At 37.5% G+C, this 6,761-nt stretch overlaps 1 pseudogene; it reads right to left on the bottom strand.

The window, feature by feature from the left end:
* Nucleotides 1–1,004: 1,004 nt before the first annotated feature.
* On the bottom strand, nucleotides 1,005–6,061 carry LOC127359458 (uncharacterized; annotated as a pseudogene).
* Nucleotides 6,062–6,761: the final 700 nt, after the last annotated feature.

Below are 6,761 nucleotides of genomic sequence, written 5' to 3'. Positions count from 1 at the left end.
TTATAAACGACTGAATTCATTATTTATTCATGCTTAACTAATGCTTTATAGTGTGTACTCATTATAAAGTATTTACCCATGGTTTAAATGCAAATGTTTTAAGTTCTCAATTATCAATATCAAAGCTATGATGTTGAGTGTTTATCCAGTTTGTTCAGATGAATCCTGATGGATAGTGAAAGTCATATTTTTGTTGTTCCTGTTGTTATTGGAATCCTTCCTCATATTGGCCTTCATCAAAATTATTACTCTTTCTATAAATTGTTTGTCTTTTAAACAAGCTGTGTTATTAGCAAGAGAAATTAACTTGATATGATCACCTGCTGAATATTTTATCCATGAGTTTTTGTTTGTTTATTGCAATTATACGAGAACAGTAATAAGCAGGGTATAGAGTTCATGAAGCTGTTTATTTCTCGTCTCAGTTCATTTTTCTCTCACTGAAGAGTCACTATATTCAATATGACATATTGTCGAAGTGAATGAAACATCTTCATCTGGTTGTGTTTTTAGCTGTGCCGTGAAATCACTTTTAGTTTTTGTAACATTTGGTTGCCAGATGATCTTTGAACGTGGTTATGAAACAAAATGCAACTACAGTTTGTAATACAAGTAATAATCATCACTACAGCAGAGGATTTATATCAAGAATGATTTTTTACATTTCCTAAAGTTGGATCAGGGAAATGGGACACATTTTTATTTAACTTAATTCATTCATGATGAGTGACAAGAGACATGTATAGCATGCACGCATTGCGTAATGTATGTAACTACCACTAGGGAAGGGATCTATGTGAGAATCCAATGAAAGAGTTTAAAGTTTAAAGATATGTTTTTTATGTACTAAGTGGGAAAGTTACAGAAAACATTAGCTGGATGTTTCACTCCCAGTAAAGATGTGTCAGGAGACTCAAAAAGCAGAAGTGTTCAGTGAGGAGGTTTTTGTCACAGTGTAAATCACTGTGATCCGAACTCACTGACAGAGCTGTCCCATGTTTTACAGTAATAGACTGCTGAGTCTCCTCCTCCACATTGTTGATGATCAAGCGATGATCTGATTGTGACTGATGAGTAGAGGTGAACTTTGGAGAGGAGAAACCAGAACCATGGCATGGGGAGCTATGACCGTGACAAAACCTCAACACATACTGAGGAACTCCTCCTGGAATCTGCTTGTACCAGTGAGCATAAGTGTTAGTAACAGTCCCCGGGTTACAGTCCATGGTGGCTGTCTCTCCTTTCCTCAGCGTCCCGACAAGAGGCTTCTGTGTGTCACCACCGTCACACCACTCACACCTGGAAACAACAAGATGACATGGAGTCAAGAGAAACACACAGACTGATAGATCCAACATGAGCTCAAAGCTGCAGTAAGTCAGCCTCCTTACATGTTAGAGCAGTGATGAGAGTGCAGAGGGTCCCCAGCATGTTGTCAGTGTGTGCTGAGAATGGCCCCGTAACTTGGAAAGTGAGCGTACTGCTGACAGATTAGAGGGGTTTGGAGGATGAGGAGAGGAGGTGCTGGAGGAGCAATTTAATACAACACTGAAACTGAGAGTGACTGACAGGAGGAGGAGCTTTGGAAATAAAATACTCTCAGTCTGCTTATGACACTGCTAGATTTCACTCATTTCAAAGCAGCATACTCCTTATAATATGTTTTCTGACATTACTGATTTGTTGGTCTCATATCTGTGCAGATAATTGTATGTATGTATTTATTACATTCCATGTTTGTTTATAAAAAAATAAAGTTATGAAATTAATGATGTGAGAAAATCAGTTTCAGAGTTGTGTATTTTGCTGTGTCCAGTTGTTAATTAATGGAATTAGTTTAAGGTGTATTTTCAAAATATCAGATAAAGATTTACTGCAACTTAACTTCAGAATTAAAAAACACCATTATATAAATATCCAAGTCTGGAAAGTGGATATCCTTTGCAGAATATAGGTCTTGGCTCTGTCTTAAGATAAGATACACACATTATATGTCACAAAGTGATAGCTGCCCCTTGACCTCTTCATTTACATGCAGCTATAAATAAGGAGAGGAGGGCCTGCAGGTGCATCCTGGGGAGGAAGAGAGAGGGAGGAGTAGAGAGGTGATGCTTCACTGAAGGAGGATGAGAACTCAGTTTCATTTTCTCATTTTATCAGATTTTTCTAAACTCTGAACTACTGCAAGCGCAACTAAAGGCAGGCAACGTACTATTAATCTCTCTGTTGTTCTTTTATTAATAAATTAACATCTAATAATAATGTAGTTTTCAGAATTTAAATATACACATTCAAGTAAGAATTATAAATATATCTGTAATTTGGTAAAGGTTACAATATTGTGGCAAGAACATTATTGTTTCAAATTATGTTTTCAATAAATCAAATAAATAGAAAAAAATTTTGTTCACAGTTTTTGTATTTTTTTATTGAATGAATCTTGAAAAATGCAGCAGTAGCAACGCTGATACAAGCACCTCCACCTAACTGTCACAACCCAATTTATTACAAGCATGCAGACATCTTTTCTAACATGGAAACCTTGTAATGAGCGAGCAGCAGAGACAGTAAAGAAGCAGGTTAGAAGCGGTCATTCTTGTCCTCTACTATTATTAAGCGGGATAGGTTGACTGCTTGATGTGTTTCTCTGAAGTCCAGGAGCCCAAAGACGGCTTACATGCTGTGAAGCCCTGTATCCATGATCCAGTCTGTGCGTCTGGATAGCCAAATAAGCTGCTGATTTGGAAAGTCTGGTCTGGTTTCTGGAACAGCGGTGCTGGTAGAGATCCCACTGCTCACTGGACTCCCACCAGACACTTGGCTCACGTCTGCCAAACCCTTAGACCCACAGGGCAAAATGGACAGACAGACAAGAGTGGCCTGTGGTGGACTGGAGCTCAGCGCTGGACGGAGGGAAGACTGCTCAGGACAGGAGGGAGAGAGGCTGGAGCCTGAAAATGCATGAAGGACATTCATTAAAATAACCTTAAAGCAAATCATTGAACAAAATTAAAAATAAAGGACAGATAATTCTGAGTAGTTACAAGGCCAACAAGTGAGGAATTAATGAGGGAACTACTAAAGAACAAATAGTCACTAATTAATAACTCTTCAAATTTGAGGCAATGATGAGTTAATTCAGAAACATGTGAGGAACAAATTACTATATTATATTATATCCTATGTCAAAATGAATTACTGTTTCTGTGCACCCCCAAGTAAAGTAATACATAATACTGCGTAGTTAGGTTACTAATGTAATTCATCGTTATATGCATACATATGATAAATTGTTAGAGCAGTAATTATTAACGATTATTCAGTTATCAAATCATTCCTAACATGTTCCTCACTAACTTGTTAATAAAGTAATCATTATATAATAATTAGCTAATCTACACATTTGGATAAGGAGTTGCTTAATAACTATTGGTTCATAAGCAGTTAAAAACATTTTAAGAGCAAACAAAATATGCTGTTGGATAGTCACCTTCTGTGACTTACAAAATGATATTTGAATACTGAGTGTGCTGATTCTCAGCAGTGTAGTTCTGATATTATAATGCTATCATAATAGATTATGTAACAGGGCTAGAATTGTTTTGTAATTTTGAAGTTCGTCACAAGTTATGAAAATAACTGTACTGAACTTTTTATAAAACATTTGAAAAACTTACAGTTTTCTTCCAAAACAGCTTGGTTTGAAAGCTGAGAAAACAACATCAACCCTATAATGATTTAATAATGTATTAAATGCTTTGAAAACATAGTAACAAATATAATATTAATTTTCTATTCGTACAAATTACAATCAGAAAATCTGTCCTTTTTTATAATCAGTTAAAAGGAACTTACTTGTCACAATCAACATGTTGCCTTGTCAAAATACCACAGTGATTCAGTTTGTATACATGGCTGTACAAAGCCTCCTGACTCTCACTAATGAGGGAAGTGGAACTGAAACATCCTGTTGAGACCAACTTTCACTGTCAACATCTCATTCACTTCATCAGTCTGCTTACATTCAGAAACACTGCTGGACTTGAGGGACTGGTTCTGAATCTTCTGTTGCATCCTTTTGTTTTCATGGTTCTGTTAAAAGTTCAGTTATCAGAATCAAACTGAGAATAACAAATGTGAAAATGTTCTCAGAATTCATAAGCGTTGCAGGGAGTTTCTCATTGGGGTTTTTGTCACATTGTGAATCACGGTGATACAGCTGCAGCAGCAGAGTATTCCCATGTATCACAGTAATAGACGGCAGAGTCTCCTGTCTCTGCCCGCTTAATGATGAACTGGTAATCTATGTTTGATGAGGCTTTAGAGTTGAATCGGTCTGAGGAGAATCCTGTTCCAAAGGAAATTGAACTGCTAGAATAGTGAAATCTCAGAACATGCTGAGGGAGTTCCACCAGGAACCTGTTTATACCAAGTGACATAACTGCGATCATATCTCTCAATGTTGCAGTTGAGAACAACCTCTTGTCCTGTAGAAACTGTGTGGACAGCGGGCGTCTGGGTCAGCACTATCACTGCATCAACATCTGTCAACATACACAGACAGCCACATGAGTGAAAGGTTTCTGTGTGAAAATATGGGCTATAAAAGCAATGAAGTATAATATCTTACATGTTAGAGCAGTAATGAGAGTGCAGAGGGTCCGCAGCATGTTGTCAGTGTGTGGTGTAGACGTCCCTTACTGTCCAGCTGAGAGGGTGAGCAGGGTTGGAGTGTGAGGAGAAGAGAGACTGAAGCTTATAAAGACACTGGGGAGAGGGAGAAGTGGAGGAGGAGGGAGGGAGTTTCAACACTCAACACTGTTTTCATTCATAGATAAATTACATTGTGTTTGTGGTTACACATTGTGTCGTTGAATCATTAAATATCAACAATCTTATATTTCTAGGTTATATTTTCAGCTTCATGTTTTTTTTTTTTTTTACAGCTGTATGTTACAGTAGCTATGTGCAATAAATACTGTTCAATATGAATCAGAGTAAACATTACTTAACATGATCTATATTAAGAATGAGTCCTGGTATCAATTTATTGGAACTCATTAATCTGTGAATTTGTGATCTGTCAGCAGATTTTCATTTGGTTGCGTTTTGTTTGCACAATGTCTTTGTTTTTTTTTTTTGAATTTTTGGGTGCTAGTTCAACTTGCGGGCCTATTAAAGTTTGTAAGTATAAGTAACCATTACTACATGTGCACCAGAGGATTTACATCAACAAAGATTCTTTATATTATTTGAATTTAGATCAGAAAACAAGAGTGTGTTATATAATAAGTGTTGAAAACTTTAATCTTTTCTTGTGACTACAAGACATTCAATTTACTGTAAACAATGACTTTACAACAATAATGTGCATATCACAGCCAACTGCCAATGAGGTTGTGCTAAATATTTATGTGAAAATCTAGTAAAAAGGGGGTTTAGAATTTTTACAGATATGATTTTATGACATAAAGTTACAGAAAGCACTGGCTGTTTGCATTCTCCCAGTCAAGATGTGTGAAAGACTCAAAAAGCAGAAGTATTCAGTGAGGAGGGTTTTGTCACAGTGTAAATCACTGTGATACCCACTCATCAACGAGGGTGTCCCATGTTTTACAGTAATAGACTGCTGAGTCTCCCTCCTCCACATTGTTGATGATCAAACGATAATCTGATTGTGACTGATGAGTAGATGTGAACTTTGGAAAGGAGAAACCAGAACCATAGGTTGGAGAGCTCCAGCTGTGATAAAAATATAAGACAAACTGAGGAACTCCTCCTGGAATCTGTTTATACCAGCGAGCAGAACTACCAGTAACAGTCCCCAGGTTACAGTCCATGGTGGCTGTCTCTCCTTCCTCAGCGTCCCGACAGGAGGCTTCTGTGTCACCACCGTCACACCACTCACACCCGGAAACAACAAGATGACATGGAGTCAAAGAAACACACAGACTGATGAATCCAACATGAGCTCAAAGCTGCAGTAAGTCAGCCTCCTTACATGTTAGAGCAGTGATGAGAGTGCAGAGGGTCCCCAGCATGTTGTCAGTGTGTGGTGTAAACGTCCCATACTGTCCAGCAGAGAGGTGAGCAGGTTTGGAGTGTGAGGAGAAGAGAGACTGAAGCTTATAAAGACACTGAGGAGAGAAGAAGTGGAGGAGGAGGGAGTTTCAACACTCAACACTGTTTTCATTCATTAATCAGTTACATAATTTGTTCAATTTCACAGTTGGTAAGAAACAACACATACTGGATAACTTTTATTTTATTTATTTTAAGTGTCTCTCTCTCCAGTGTGGATAAGGACCTCCCGTGCAGCAACCTGGCACACCTGCAAGTACTAATCACCTTCCCAAATAGATAAAAAGGAGGAAGCAGAGCAGAATGAGGGGCTGGGGGAAATCAAGCAAACACAGCAGAGAAGAAACAGAACTTCTGACTCTGCCTACTTGTTTAACCAGAGAGTAAAAGAAACCTGTGAGAAATGTATATAATTGCTCATAAAGAGGTTGAAATTTGATCTACTCCAATAGTGATATCAGGTACATCTATGTGTATCTTTCTATCACAGTTTATAGACATCAGGATAATTACATTGTCTTTGTTTTTTTAAATTTGTGTTATAGTGTTTGTATCCTTCTATATATTATTCTTGTGTATCTTTGTTCAAAATTAATCATAAGGCTAGGCAAGATTTTTCTATAGCAGGATTAAGACACAAGGCAATTCAAAGTTGACGGGCACGAAAATACATGAAAAAT

This window comes from Dicentrarchus labrax, unplaced genomic scaffold (assembly GCF_905237075.1).
Source record: "Dicentrarchus labrax unplaced genomic scaffold, dlabrax2021, whole genome shotgun sequence".
In the NCBI taxonomy this organism is placed as follows: Eukaryota; Metazoa; Chordata; class Actinopteri; family Moronidae; genus Dicentrarchus; species Dicentrarchus labrax.
Note: the sequence above shows the minus strand (reverse complement) of the source record. Positions and strands in the feature narration are given on the sequence as shown.